The 14829-nt window shown below is 46.4% G+C and overlaps 2 long non-coding RNA genes across 4 annotated transcripts in view; both read right to left on the bottom strand.

Moving 5' to 3' along the window:
* Positions 1 to 3326: 3326 nt before the first annotated feature.
* LOC135188821 (uncharacterized) lies at positions 3327 to 9413 on the bottom strand. Its single transcript, XR_010307867.1, has 3 exons — positions 9347 to 9413; positions 7095 to 7270; positions 3327 to 3378 (listed from the first exon to the last, which is right to left on the bottom strand). It is a non-coding gene; the product is annotated as an uncharacterized LOC135188821 (long non-coding RNA).
* A 13-nt stretch (positions 9414 to 9426) lies between these two features.
* LOC135188817 (uncharacterized) overlaps positions 9427 to 14829 on the bottom strand; it is a 40209-nt gene continuing 34806 nt past the window's right edge. Inside the window, exons 5-8 of one of the 3 annotated variants that reach the window (XR_010307864.1) lie at positions 13305 to 13396; positions 10274 to 10422; positions 9826 to 9965; positions 9427 to 9528 (exon numbers count right to left, since the gene is read on the bottom strand). This is a non-coding gene — a long non-coding RNA (uncharacterized LOC135188817). Of the gene's footprint in view, positions 9529 to 9626; positions 9966 to 10273; positions 10423 to 13304; positions 13397 to 14829 lie in introns of those variants that run through there. The other 2 variants (XR_010307862.1, XR_010307863.1) reach the window with 2 other exon arrangements.

Genomic DNA, 14829 nt, shown 5'->3' with positions numbered 1-14829 from the left:
CAGCAGCTTCTGCCGGCATCAGCTCTGGTCTTTTCCTTTCCATGCTGGCTGGGGACAGAGAGAGATACCAGGTAAGAGGATGAGTGGAAACTAGTATGTAGTGGGTGGAGGGACCATGTGTATTTTAAAAGGCCCATGCTAATGGGAAACGAGTGCAGGAAGATACCAGGGAGGAGAGGTTAGGGCAAGGATGATCCTGTCCTGTATATCTTGGGTGATCTGACTCCTACCCTGTGCTTTCTGTAGTCTTGGGTTTGCTCTACAAGGAGCAGGGACAGAGACTTTCCAGGACATTGGAGGCAATGCATCTTCCTGCTCTTGCTGGCTCTTTGCTTTAAAGGTGACTCTCTCTCTCCCCTTAAGTTTCTATTGCTTCCTTTGTTTTTTATAGAGCACAGAATAGAGAGGAGAGAGCAGCAGGCTGCAGAGCCTGAAGCAGAAAAGTTTAATCACCTCTCCCATGTCACCGCACGTGGATGTTGTTCCTCTTGATGTGCATCTGTAATATCAACATGCACAGCTGGCCAGGTTTTGGTTCCGGTAATGCAGATCTAAATCCAAGCATCCTCCACTCTACTGAGCCCAAAGAGTTACTATTAATTAGATCAGCGTGGCTGAGATGAGAATCTGGGATTAGCTTCCCATTCACCCTGGTGGGAAGGGGGCTGTGCTAGAGCAGCTGTCTCTCCTTGTAACTGGGCAGCACACAGGTTGTTGTTCAGGTCGTCTGATCTTCACAGCAGTGTGCTGGGCTAGGATGAGGGAAAGTTACCAGCCAGTCTTTCCCAGAGATTGACCAGGATGAAATTCAACCAAAATGTTAAAATCTGAAGGTTGATGTGATCTCCCTCCATTCCAAAAGGAAAGACTCTGAAAGTCAGAAGCAAATATATACGCTCAGTGACCCCAGCCAAACCAGCATTCAGCCCTCAGGGATGTTCTGAAGTGCTGTCTTTGGTCCTTTTGCAGCATCTCACCAAAAGGCTGGAAGATAATTAGCAGCCATCAGATGAGATCTAATTTTTAACGAACTTCTCCCTGCATGGGGGAGGGAAGGGAAAGCTTAGTGAATGGCAAGAAAAGTCAGTGTCAGGGAGTGACGACAGGTTTTTTTATCATCCTCTGAAAAAACAGTGACATTACCAAGGGTTTATTTACAGAAGCTGGGAGAAATAAGGGAGATGCTGTCAGCTCCTTAAGGCAGAGGCTGGTTTAGTTATTGTTTTTTTCTTTGTTTGCACAACACTTCAACCAGTGGGGCTCCCGGTACAAGAGGAAACCTCCTGCTGCAGAACAAGTAACAGCTGATGACAAGTGCTGAAACTGAGGCTCAGACATCCACTGAGGAGCACAACTGGAGAGTGGGTCAGGATCCAGTCCAGAAGCCTGACATCTGAGGCTGGAAGAGCAGAAGGTGGGAGCAGGCTGTTATGCCTGCACATCGAAGAGGGCATGACGCAGAGATCCTTCTTGCAGCTTTGCTGCAGTGTGGCTTACCACTAATGAAGTGGTGCTGAGCAGAATGCTCAGCCATGTCCCAAAGGCAGCACACTGGCCTGGTCATTTGCTTTATGCCAGGATGCTCAGGAGCATCAGTGTTTGGTTTTAGTACAAGAGAGCATCACTGCAAATAGATCTGCCAGGCCCTGCTAAGGAAGTGCAGGCAGGCAGCTCTCTGCAGCAGCTGGCAGCCAGAAGGGTTTTGCATCCCTGCTATCATACATTGCCCAGAAAGCTAATATAGTGCAAGCTGCCCTTATCTCATCCATTAAATGTGCCAGTGAATTGACCTACTCCCTGAACATAAAACATTGCTACAAGTGATGTCTGCAAGAAGGCATCATCCCCTTACTCAGCTCCCTTATCTCCACTTTACCAACCAGACTTTTAGAAAAGCCATTATTTTTCAGGATTAATTCATGAGATGGCTGATAGCCAGAACTCTGTGGCTGTACAAACAAGGGCAAAAGCAGTTCCCACCTTTCTATTGTAACACGGTCACTTCCTGGCAACCTGGGGAGTAAGGGTTTCCATTTCAATCAGAAAGGGTGTAATTAATGCCCAGAACAGCTTTCAAAAAGCTTTTCAACTAGGCAGTTAAACTTAGACAATCAGTCCACAGAGGGAAAAGGACAAATTGTGAGTAGCCTAGGAATAAGAGGAGAACAAACTTTGACATCTGCAATTTGTTTTGTTTGGGGGTTTTAAAGTCTCTTACAAAATAAAAGATAATAAAAATCTGAACTATGGAAGTAATCACTGGCAGGTTTATCTGTGTAAGCCTAGGCTCTGCTTTCTGTATTCTGTCAAAGATCATTGGGAAAAAGGGCAGTGACCTCTATGCTCAGGGAGCAAAATATACACACAGATCCTTGTTGCTTGTGTCAGACCCACTAGATATGCCATAGCTATTGCCATGCATTAGCTCTAGTCACATACATTTACACACAAGCCATGATTGCATCCTTTCAGGTCAGTGATAAAGCAGCTTAGGAGAAGCAGATTTTCAGTGGGAGATGTACCCTTAGGCCAAAGAATCGTTAAATTATCAGCATCAAGAAATCTACTGCAATGTGACTTGACAGCTGTACTGTACTAGGCTGAGGCTGTATTTACTCTGGACTTTTTAAACCTGGCCTACATTGAACTTTTTTTCTCTCTGAGTAATTTCCCATCAGCACTACCACATGGGTTCATTTCCATGGCAGACAGGGGAAGAGACAAGTCGCTGCAGCTGTCAATATTTGAATCAGTACCTTCATTGCCAACAAGCTGATGCCTGCCTCCCTCAGCAGTACAGGCAAACAGGTGGGCAGTTCCAAGTCCCAGCTCTGCACATAAGGATGTACTGGGCTCAATGATTGTGAGGGGTCCAGAAAGTCCTCCACCAATTGTGCTTTATAATCCTGCTCTATACTTGGATGAGTCTGATCACCTTGCACTCAGCTAACCTGCTGCTGCCACAATCCTCTGTTGCCTTCTCATAATAAACAGCACCCAAATAGAATCATAGGATCATTAAGGTGAGGACATGCAGAGCTTTAAACCTTGCTGGACAAAGAGTGGGAGAAAGACAGAATTCCTCTTGCTGATGAGAGAGTTGAGGCATGGAAATATTAAATAACCTGCCAGAGCACAATGGGAAGCTGAACTACATTGCCCAAGGGCCTGCTTCACATTTTTAGAGAGATGATTTCTATCCCCGTGGAACAGAACAGACTTACTGTTAGCTAGGGATACGCAGATGCCTCTAATGTGGGCTTGCAAAGAAAAGGGCTTTAAATGACCAGGAAACAGCACCAAGCACTGAACCCAAACCATGTACTTGCCTGTAAGTGTAGCATTCCACCACTGTACAACTCAGCTGCTCCACGGGCTCTAACTGAGGAAAAATGAAGGGATTTTATCTCTCCTGATGGTGACCGGTAATGACCTGCAAATTGGTGTCCTGTGTGGCTTCTTTTCTTTTCCTGCTGTAAAACAATTAGGTCTGTTTGCCAGTTCTAGTTTAGCTCCTTGCATCTGGGAGGGTTCCTGAGCTTGCTGCTGGGGAGCGCTGTGTATCTGGAAGTTGTAAAGATGTCTGTGGTTTTATTGCTGGATTTTTACAAACCTCAGGTTTGTATTTTTATTATGATTGCTGCTGTGAGGACGTTTTAAAAAATACTGTGTTTCTATCTGAGATTATGTTTCACTCTGTGGATCTTTCTTTTGGCATTTCAGGTAGTTGGGGGATACTGGCAAAACAAGCCAAGCAAGCAAAGGAGATCTCTGTCATCCTGAATTCTACCTTTGCCAAAGTGGAGAGGCACAGAGCATTTTCATTTATTACATTAACTTGGGCTGGTGTGAAGCCGTGTCTAAACAAAGCAGGGCATGCTGTGATGTTAACAGCCCATTTTCCCTCTCCTATAGAGTTGCTGAATCTTTTGTCAGCCTTCTTTTTGCACATCCAAACCTTGTACAAATATCCCATTCCTGGACAAATCATGCAGGTGTTTAACTGTCACAGTTCCTTTTACAGGCTGGCAGGATTGTGTTTCAGATTGATTAAACAAGTGATAGGCGAAGAGGAAACTCTTCCCTCTCCTACCTAAGGGTAATGGTAAAGTTGAGATGTGGAGACCTGCTGGCATTTGGCTGCTGTAGGGCTGTATCAGTTTTCTGTTGTTACGAGTCAGGGGAACAGTGAAACCTCATCAACTTGCCTTGAAGATACAGAATTGGTTTCCATTAGCTGAGTGAAAAAACCAAGAAAAGCACATATGAACCTGCAGACACGAAACTTGTGGTCAGTCTCAGCTCGTATCTTTTTATGGTGTTTAAATGACATGGCAGTGCCCTGGAAAAAGCCAGTTTCAGTACTTGGAAGAAAGTTGAAGTCCATTTACTGTACTGTTGCTAACACTCAGACCTTCTGATCGATAGGATGAGGATGGAATGTCTTAGGACAGAATGATTTTAGATGTTGAGAGTTATCCTGTATTATTTATTATTAGAGATGGCACAGTTATGACAGTGCTGCAGTCACTGAGTCTCAGCCTTAAATAAAGTATTCATGGGTACCATTAAGATGCTGTTGCTCACATCCTCATCAGCAGGGATGAACTCAGAGATAACAGTAGGATGAGAGGCTGCTTGATCAACTTACTGGAGCCTTTGGGGAGTTCAAGGTGCTCGTTTTTCTTGTAGTCCTATGTGCTCTGTGACCTTTAGCAAGGCAACTCCCATCTCTCTGCCCATCTCCTGGCCTGGCTGGGACTGTCTCTGGCTGTAAAGACTGCAGTGCCTGGAACACCAGGACTGAGATGTCAGCAGAGGCTTCTTGGCAGCAGAGGGATGCCAGCAGCAGATAATCACCACTCTGACTCATCGGGTTTGCATAAACACAAAGCTGCTCCATCAGATACAGTCTGTGCCCTAGCCACCCCTTCTCTGGTCTTGATGTGAAAACCCTGCTGACAGCAGATCTGTCCCTAGTTCCTCCTGGGCCTCCACACATGCCTGGGGCATGAACAGAGCCAGGCTCTGGGGAACATTTCTGAATAAAACCAGGGGAGATATGAGGCTTTGTATTTTGTTTTGTGTTTTTCCATACGGGGTATGGTGGTTTGGCATCTGTCAAGCAACCAGATGAAGAACAGATGGGGAAAGATGTGAAACCCTGTTGATCTCCAAGGGATTATTTCAGAAACACAGAGAACAAACGCAAGCTGGATTCTGGCCCCTGCTTTTATGTCCTTTCTGCAGGCTGCCCAAAATGTGCTTTGTGCTGCTGAAGACTTCCTCTGCTCCCATGCCTTGGGCACTTCCGATCTCCTGCCTCTCTTGTGCAACTGTCTCCCTGCCAGCCTCTGCTAGCTCAGGCCTTACCTGGGCTGTACTGGGGGACCCATTTGAGGTGTGGGACAGTCAGCAGTGGAGCTGAGAGGGAGCACTGCGACCCGCACTTGAAGGCACAGGGACCCTCATCCCCTTTCCTTTGTTCGTGCTACAAGCAGCCAGCTCGTAGCTCCATTTCGCTGTTGGTTTATTGTCTGTCTTTTAAACAGTGAGGTCACAAACTCCACAGACCGCATCCCTGCTCCAGTGCTGTTCCTAGCCACGGGATCACAACATGCATTTTTGCTTGCAGCCAGCAGAGGACACTTGCTTTCTTTCCTAAGAGTTTGCCCTGCACTTGGCTGCCGCAAAAGCGAAGATTCAGGGTTCGGCCACACGTGGGCACTGGAACAGCGAGAGATGGGCTTGTCTCAGGCTGCTTTATAGCCCCGCGGTTCTGGTGGTGCCTTTTCCCTTTGCCTTTCATGAGACGTTCGAGATGTGACTTCAGCACGCTGTAAAGCTAGCAAGCTGGCTGAGCTCAAGCCCCTGGGACCTGTCCTCTCAAGGCTGTCCTCTCTGGGGTTTGTAACCCTCCAGATGTGGTATCACCTGGCTTCGTGTTGGAACGCACGACTCTGTGGGTGGCAGGAGGACGTGTGGGCTGACTTGGCATCGTGGGTGATGGTAGCAGCATAGATCTCAGTGCAAAATGCAAAACCTTGGCAAACATTAAGTTACTGAGCTGAGCTTTCTGTTGCAAGGCTATGCAAGTAGAATGAGCTTCAATCTGGATCAGATACATAACTGCAGACATGGCACATTTGAGATTCAGATGGTGCTCAAGAGACCTTATTGAAGCTAAGCCAGGACTAATCCCTGACCTCTGCAGCCTGTTTGGCTTTTCTGGTTGCCTGGAGGAACATTAAAGTTCTCCCAGCATTTGGCTCTGTGGCCCCAGTGGGCTGAGCCATGCAGAACAAGCCAGAGTTGGGGCTGTGGGCTCCAGTTGGGGCTGTTGTTCCTTTAATACACAGGTTGTGAATGGTTTTGTGGCAGCAGATTGACAGTGAGAGGCACCCTGGGTTCCTGGTGTAGCTTAGTCCTCTTTGAGGGATCTTCTGTGCCACACATGGCTCATAACCCTGTGTCAGTCTTTATACTTCAAGACTTGAATGCAGGACAGCAAAATAAGGCCCTCATCCTACAAATAGCTACGGCTATAAATTGCCCCACTTCTGTCAGGAGCTGGAGTTGCTTGTGCTGTTAAATGAGGACAATGATGTTTGCAGAGTGAGGTCTGATTGTATGAGGTTTTGTATTGACTGAGCATCTACCTGTAAATGTGCTGCTCCTGCTTTTCTTTATCATGCCACTCTTGTTAGCATTTGCAGGACATGTCTCTGGGGCACTTGAAAAACTGGGTTTGTTTACACTCACTTTTTCTAGCCATGTGTTACCTTTTGCTCATGGGTTGCTGTTGGCTTTTTTCACCTCATTGGGAACATCCAAATACTTTCCTTCTAGTTATTCATGGCAAAGAAACCAACCAAAACAGAAAGAATAAAAGTTGAACCTCTGTGGAGAGCCCAAGAAGTGTGCAGGCCACCTTTGAAAATGCTGCACTCTCTGTGCTATGCAAAATGGTCACATCTAACCAGGAATTTAAATTGCCTTCTTTAGGGACTTGGGGACCCATACAGAGAAAAAGGAGTCAGAATAATTTAAAAGATATGTACACAACATCTGTGCTTCAAGAGAGAAATACATACCTCAGCTCAGGAATGGTGCAGTGGGCGATGCCCATGGTGCCCAGGTGAGGGTGGGTATGGGTCAAATGTGCTATACCTTCTCCTTCCACTTGTCCTCTGTATTGGAGGCAGGTGTGGGTTTTACTCCTGGCCCACAGAAGATATCTTGGTCTTAAATGAGCCACCAAGCACGGTACCTGGATATGTAAAGAGAAGTGTGCAGAAGAATATATGGAAGTTTCACCACAAATGGGCCTCAATATAGCTCTCCTGAGGCATACATGAAAACATGGAGCCTTCCAGGCATGGAAGCAGCACTCTGTGGGCTCTGTGGTGCTGGAGCTAAGCCTAAACACGGTTTGTGAACTCTGAACCTTGCCTGGGGCTCCTATGTCCACCCCAGCTCTTGCTAACATTGCAGAAATAACCAGAGCTGCAAGCCACCAGGCTCCTTCACCTCCCACTGATTCCAGCCTGCATGTAACTGGGACCAGCTGTAGAAGAAAACCCAGGAGGTTCCACCCAGTTCTACAAGAAAAGCTTGTCTCTATCCCAGAAGCAGCACAATCCAAATCTCTGGCACAACAACTTGAGGATATGTTTCCAGGACAGTGGAGCCAGTGCTTGTGATAGCTGAAATGCACTTTCCAGAGGAAAAATGAGGCACAGCAGACACACAGGTGGACTGTGAGTCCAAAACACAGGCCAGACCTTGCTCTAGCCATAAAAGTCCCACATTAGGCTTTAAAGATTGGTTAGCTGTAATTAAGCAGCTTTCTGGCCCCTTTCTGGTCACATCAGCTAGATGTAACAATCCCTTCCAGCCCATTACAAAAAGAGCTGGCAAGTGGAGATTTGATGACTGTCTAAACAATATGAAGAGGTGGTGATTTGCTGGCGATGTGTAAAAACAGGCAACAAATCAGCTGGCAACGTGCACCGTACTGAAATTAAATCACAGCAAAAGGCAGATGACTTTGAATGGGCTCCAAAGGTCATGGAGAAACAAGCAAAAACTGATAAAGTTCACAGGAAAACAGAGCAGGCAGAAGGAGCACTGCATCTTCTTGGCACTGGGAGCTGTTGGCATCTGACTGGCAGCAAATGTATTTCTGAGTTAAGAAAATGAATTTCTCTGGAGGAAGGCTGGAGGCGTAAAGAAGGAAATTAGCTGGAGCATATGAGCCTGGCTGCTGCAGCACTGGGGAGAGCACCAGAAGCCACGATGCTGGGAAAGGCTGATTTGCAGTGGAGCTTTAATGCCATAGGGATGGTGACACTGGAGGCAGGCTGTAAAGGTGGCTGTCCCCCATGGTGAGTACAACGGGCTACAGCTGCAGGACTGTAACTGTGCCCCATCAGTGCTTCATGCTGTCCCAACGATGTATTAGTAATGGGTAAGGATCTGCTTAGTACCATGTAGCTTGCTCAAGAGGATGGCTCTTGTGTAAGAGACTAACACAAAAGAAACAGCTCCAGCATTAAAGCTCAGAGGCCAATGGTCCTTACATGAGACAAGGTACAACCACTACTAAGAAAGAAGCAAAACAGAGCCTTTGCATTGACACAAAAGTAATGGTGCACCGAAGTCAGTGGAAAAGCAACTCAGAAGCCATGAACAGCAAGGTGCCATAGCCATGGTGGGATGCCTAAAGCAGGAAGATACGACTCTCAGTTGGTACTTTCCTACTTACAGGGCCTGATTAGCCATGGCAAATTATGTTCAATATCATTGAAGCACACAAGTTTTCATCTTTTGGCAGTTCAGTTGGTACAGCATTTAATTATCTCTGTAGCTTGGGACTGGTAGCAAATGCTTTTCAGACACCTAACAGGGCTAAAATAGGCAGAAAAAGTGTAAGTATCTCCTCCTCTCTTGACCTTTAGCAAGGGCAGAATCCAGCCTCCGTATAACCTTCTGTGCATTTTCCCTAATACTGTATTAGGGAGCACCTTTAGCTTGTAGCAACTAAAGCCAGAGAAATGGGAAACATAAGGGAATGGTTTACTCCCATTCCTCCCAGTGCTGTGACATGAGGTGTTCAAATCAGTGTGTGGGTCAAGTGCTCTCATCAGTCCCTTAGGCGTTCGAGCTCTTGTGGGCATAAGCTCGCTGCAACCAGCAATCCCCAGCCTGGACCTCAGAAATGTACCTGCCTACTTGCCAAATCAGGAGCTTCTGATTGCTTCCAGCTAATGGCACTGGGCTTCGGTGGCCCACGGGAGAGACCTTCCTGCAGATCCCACCTTCAGGCCTGTTAGAAATGGCTTACTTTTGTAATGCAAAGGAATCCTGCATCCTCCAAGATCCTGCACATCTCTTGTCTTGGGGCTTTGGGGATACACAAGCTTCATGTGAGGGAGAGTTTGTCTTCCTGCTGTCTGCTTAGGGTGGAGAAGTGAGTGTTGGGTGATGCTGCTTCCAGCTCCTAGCAGGAATCTGGAGATGTCTGTGCTGGGAAATTGCAAAATAGTACATTGTGCTAATTAATGCCAAACCAGGGAGCTTTGAACATACATCATAAGAATAACCTTTAGCGACCACTAGGTGCATTCCATCCATGAGTATCTCCTAAAGAGCGTTTTATTTATTATGTGGCAATGGAAACAGATCTCCAGAGCAAACTGCCCAGCACAACCATAATGCCCAGTGAGGATTAAATTGTCTAACGTGCACAGAATGAAACCCCACTCTGTTCATTCATGCTCCAGGAGTGCTATTTTCACCACTGGCAGCTTCTGCTGCACTCACCAAAATGCTTCTGATCCAGTCCAACAAGTTTTTTTTTCAGGTTTGCTTCTCCACAGTGAAACCACAGACTGTGCTATAAGGAAAGCTCTGAGCCTTGAAAAGTTTAGAGTTACTGCAGGTCGCAGGAGTTGGATTTGACCCTAAAACAATGAAACCAAATGTGAAAAAGACACAGATGGGTGTCGCCTCTGTGCCATTTGGAGTGGTTGTTGGTTTCTAGCCAGTCAGCCCTGTGCCACAGTTATGCTAACACAGGCAGCAAGGTTTGATGCTGGGGTATACACATTTCTAATGGAGTGTCACATGAGGGATAAAACGGCTGTTTTGGGAGAGGGCAAAAGGATCACCACCCCAATTTGAAGGACAGAGGATTTAAGGATACAAGTGAAACCTTATTTTTACTCAACATAGAATAGGCTTTGCTGTGGCTTTTGATGCCCCTGGATACCTGTGTGCTCATGGGTATGTAGAAGCCTAAAAGGATGATAAAACCTCAAAGCGCTCCTCTGTGGTCCTTGGTCCTGTGGGAGTTGGTGGCCTGTCCTGTTTATGCAACATCAACTCCTTGGGATGTAGGCACTTGGGTGGAGTTCAGCCCTGCAATGAGAGGCAGAAAAGGGAAGAGCCTGGTGAGAACAGGAATGAGAAGAAGCCATGGGAAAATAGTTCAGATTGCCTTGATTGAGGGTGCACCGCCAAGGTCTGGACCTTGAATTCAGCCTAGTGTAAGGGGATGTAAACAAAACTGCTTCCTCTTACTGCAGGGCTGGATTTAGCCCTGTGGTGAACTTCAGGAAGAAACAAATGGGTAAATTGGGCTGCAGCCCTATGTTATAAAAGCTGTTCTCCAGTGAGACATCAGTAACAGAGGAGATTTTCATCTCTGATAATTAAACTCCTAATCAACCCCTTTATAAAAATGCCTGATGGTTCCCTTCTCAATCTCTTGTGAGGATGGGGGAGCTTAGAAATGTAATACAACTCTGTAGTTGAAGTTAAACATCAGGCAGGTTTCAGACTATGCTTTAGTAGAACCAGATGAATTTCTAAGCTCAAAATCCAGCATACAGAATGCTGATTAAGTTTGATCTGGTGACCATCTGTCCTTGTGTTTGTAGTATGAGTGGCTAAATGAAATTCTGGAGAAAAAGGGTTATCTAAAATACACACAGGATAAAGCAAATTGAAGAAAGACCCATTCACTGTTGCTATGTGAATCTTCTCAGCAAGAGGGGAAGATTAGGTTTGTCTCTGAAGTTACATATGCTCAAGTTCACATTTTTGGACTCTTGGAAGCTGAAACATCAATCTGTAACTTCTGCTTTAATTGTATCTTGTGACTTTTCTTTCAGCTGCACACTAAACCCAAGCAGATAATAGACGAATTCTGGTAGTGAGGAACGTTTCACTGTCAGATCAAGTCAGTATCTCAGAAGGAGTAAACTGGTGCAGCTTGATGCAATTTCCCACCTCTTCCAACTTAACCTGGGCCAGTAATAACCACAAAATGCTCCCCCCCCGCAAGCCTTATATCTCTCTGTGTCTATCATTTTTTTACTTAGTCAGAACAAGTGAAGACACTTAAATGATGACTAGTAGTTCAATAACGAGCCAAAGGTCATCAAAGAGCAGAGGTGATGGCTGTCAGATTTTTTTTCCAATCATAATGGCAATTTGCTGGAGAAAAGAACAGTATGAGAAGTCATGGTGTAATGTAATGCCCTCCTTTGAAGAGAGTCTATTGACAGACTGAATAGGGAAGAAGAGAAAGTATTGGGAAAGGCAGAGAAATAGCCCTATGGGGATCACAAATACAGAAACAGAGACAGTGCTTGCAAGGCTTGCTAACGGAAATGGTTTCTAACATGCAAAGACACCAACTTCTGGTCCCCAAGCCTCATCTCAAGCCAGTGGTTTCTTCATGTGAAGAGCCACAGGGAGTGCAAAGCAAAAACAAATTCAGTTTGCATCCTTTGCCAGTTTTCCCCAGCTGCTGGAGGGACTCTGCTCTTTGAAAATGACTGTATCTGTTCTTTAGAAGGAGTTGTTCACATGTCAGCAAGTCAGTCTGTGCACCAAAGGAAAGATGCTGAGCATGGCTGCAGGGCTTGGGCTGGGGTGTAGGACAGCTACACAAGAGCAGGCGGCTCAGCAATAACCACAACAAAAACAACTGGCTGAGATTTGGGCAGTGCCTTGGGTGTAGGAAGCTCTCTACTACCAAGGGAGCTGCTTGTTCCAGGCTTTCCCACTGCTTACCCTGAGCCTGTCTGCTTGCCTGGTAAAAGAGAGAAGTCTGCAACTGTGCTGCTTTTCTGGGGGAAGAGAGAGTCACAAGAAGTCTCTTGGGGGTGGCATAAAAGGAGTTTGTCATGAGGAGCCAAGCAGATGCCTGTGGAACTCCATGTGTCTGCTCTGCTGACTCCCAGCTTTCACAGGCGCTAACACTCAGCTTAGGTGCTGATCTCCTGTGGCTGGGAGGAAGGTTGTAGGGACAGTACCTGTGCAGAAGCATCTGGCTTTGATAAAATCCTGCCAATAGTGTTCAAAGTCTCCATCTGACACAAGAAAATCCAATCACCAGACTCTCTTCCACCCTAAACAACCCCAGGAAAGGAGCACATTGTTTGGACATCACTGGGCTACATCTATGATTTTACATGGCCTTTTCCTTTGCATTTTCTTTTTCTCTCTGAAGTTTAAAGAGATGCTTGTTTTTCTTGTTAATTCTTTCCTCCCGGGTGCTGATAGGGATCTCTGTAACATGAGGCCAGCTGGAAGAAATTCAAACTGCTTTCTAAATGTTGTTATGATAGAGTGTGGGGGACGTGTCTTTGAAGCTGCTGGGCTCAAGAGATGTCCCTGATTTGAGAGAAGCAAGAGGCAATTAAGTTCTTTTTCTGGAACAAGATTGGAGCCCCTACCTGTGAAAACACAAGTCACTTGCTGGTGTCATCCCACACCAACCTTTAAGAAAAAGAAAACTTAGATAGATGTTATTTAGATGATCTTTTTGCATCCTGGGAGGACAAAGGCCTTGCTCAGAGCCGGCTCTTGGTACAAGGGAGATTGCAGTCTGACTGTTCAAGCTAAATAGTCCAGTTCAGGTGGAAGTGTGAAGGTGCCCTGATTTGTGCTTCACATTTCAGATGAAGTCCTCTGTTAAACCAGAAGAAGGAGGAAAAGGGAGTCCTCTTTCTCTACCTTCACACTTCATAAAAGGGTAAATATTTCAAAGCAGAATCTGCTACTGGCAAATGTGTGAGGGAAGTCAGGTAGTAACCCTGGGGCATGACATAGGAACTGGGAAGGTTTTCATTGGGGAGACATTGGGCAGACATTCTTTCAGTTCCTTTGCCTCTGTTTGTCCTTTTTTCTTCTATGGGAACACTGCTGTAGTCAGTCAAACAAGAGCTGATCTATGATTGACATGAGTTCTGTATTGGACAGAGAAAGGGCAGTGGGCATCATGACCTTACCTGGCATGTCTCCTATCCTGTCTATGACTGTCTTGGTCCCTCTCTGGTGGGTGTTTCTCAGCTGCCATCATTCAAAGTTGATTGAAAAAAGACTGTAGAAAGAGAAGAGGGTCAAGTCCCACCCCCTGCTCACCCAGGTAGCTCTCCTTGCCCTTGGTGAGCTGATACACTTTATTCTGTCTCCCTGACTGAGTCAAACCCACGCTTGTTTAAGGGGAAGTCAAAATCCTGGCCTCATGCCTGGAAGCTTCAGGTTTTTAAGCACAAAGTAGGGGATTGCAGTGTCTAAATTCAGCCCTGCCTGCTGGAAGAACTGTTTGATTGCCCCATCTATTTCTCTGCCAGGGAAGGCTTGTTTCCAGCCCTCCTTCCCAGCCCTTTCTGCTGCCTGGATTGAAAATTCCCAGGGACATGGGCTCCATCAGTCCCATAGGAAACAGCTCCAAGAGGCATCCATTAGTTATCAGCACCCTGGCAGAGACAGAGAAGGCAGATGAAGAGAGATGTCCTTTACAGAAGAGATACTCAGCCTATTCAGTCTGATGTTTCTATTACATATTCGGTTCTAGTTCAGTTTCAGTATGTAGGGGGGAAAAAGAGAGAAAATGAAGGGTTTCCTCAGTGCCAGACTTTCATAAAACCCCAGTGGTTTATTGCATGCTGGCCTCATTTGAAAATCTGGCTTCAGTCATGGCTACTGAGCCCTTACAAGTTTCTTCTTCAGAGAAGTGACTTGATGGGACTCTGGCATGGTGGGAGGCTGACAAGCCTTCATAAAAGACATTTGTAATGTGTGGGGCCTGGGAAACAAAATGAAGAGACAGCAAACAGCCCCGAGGAACTGGAGAGGGAGAAGCTGCACATGGTCTCGAAGAATCCAGGTCCTGGGCTTCACTTCCCTCCCCCACCCTCCCTTTGAAGATGTTTCCTGTGCAGACAGTTTCTATAGGCATTTCCTGGGAAGGTTGCACAGCCAAAGGTGCATTTTTAAAGCTGTGGGTTTTTTTAACAACCACACTTTGCAAAGCTAAAGTCTCTGTGTGTGGGCAGTGCAGGGGCAGAATATGGAGGCAACTTTAGAGACGAAGCATAAGCAAGTAACCAGCCAGCTCTACCAGACTGCACCAAACCATGCAATTGCTTAGAACATGCAGTGGCTAAAGCCTCCTGCTGCCTGTCTGAAGCCAGCCTCCCTCAAGCTTTCCAGGACTCTGCTGCTTCAGCTTCACCATGCCCTGCTTTCTTCTGCCTGTGAAGCAAAACCCAGAGCAAAGACAAGCAGGTGTCTCTGGCCACACCTGGCCCTGGGTGCTGTGACAGTGCTGCTGCTCTCATGACCCTGTGCTTCCACATCACTCCTCTTTTCATCTACCTGCTTGCTCTTTACTCTTCCATCATGCTAGAAGCATTTTGGAGCAGGAATGGTCTGGTTCATGTGACTGTATAGCAGCTTTAGTAAGGGGGCCCTTTCCCTGGCTTAGGGCCCTGAGCACTCCTGTATTACTTCTGCCTTGGACATTCCAGG

This window comes from Pogoniulus pusillus, chromosome 30 (genome assembly GCF_015220805.1).
Source record: "Pogoniulus pusillus isolate bPogPus1 chromosome 30, bPogPus1.pri, whole genome shotgun sequence".
NCBI lineage: Eukaryota > Metazoa > Chordata > Aves > Piciformes > Lybiidae > Pogoniulus > Pogoniulus pusillus.
The sequence above is the reverse complement of the archived record's forward strand: the minus strand, read 5'-3'. Positions and strand labels throughout refer to the sequence as shown.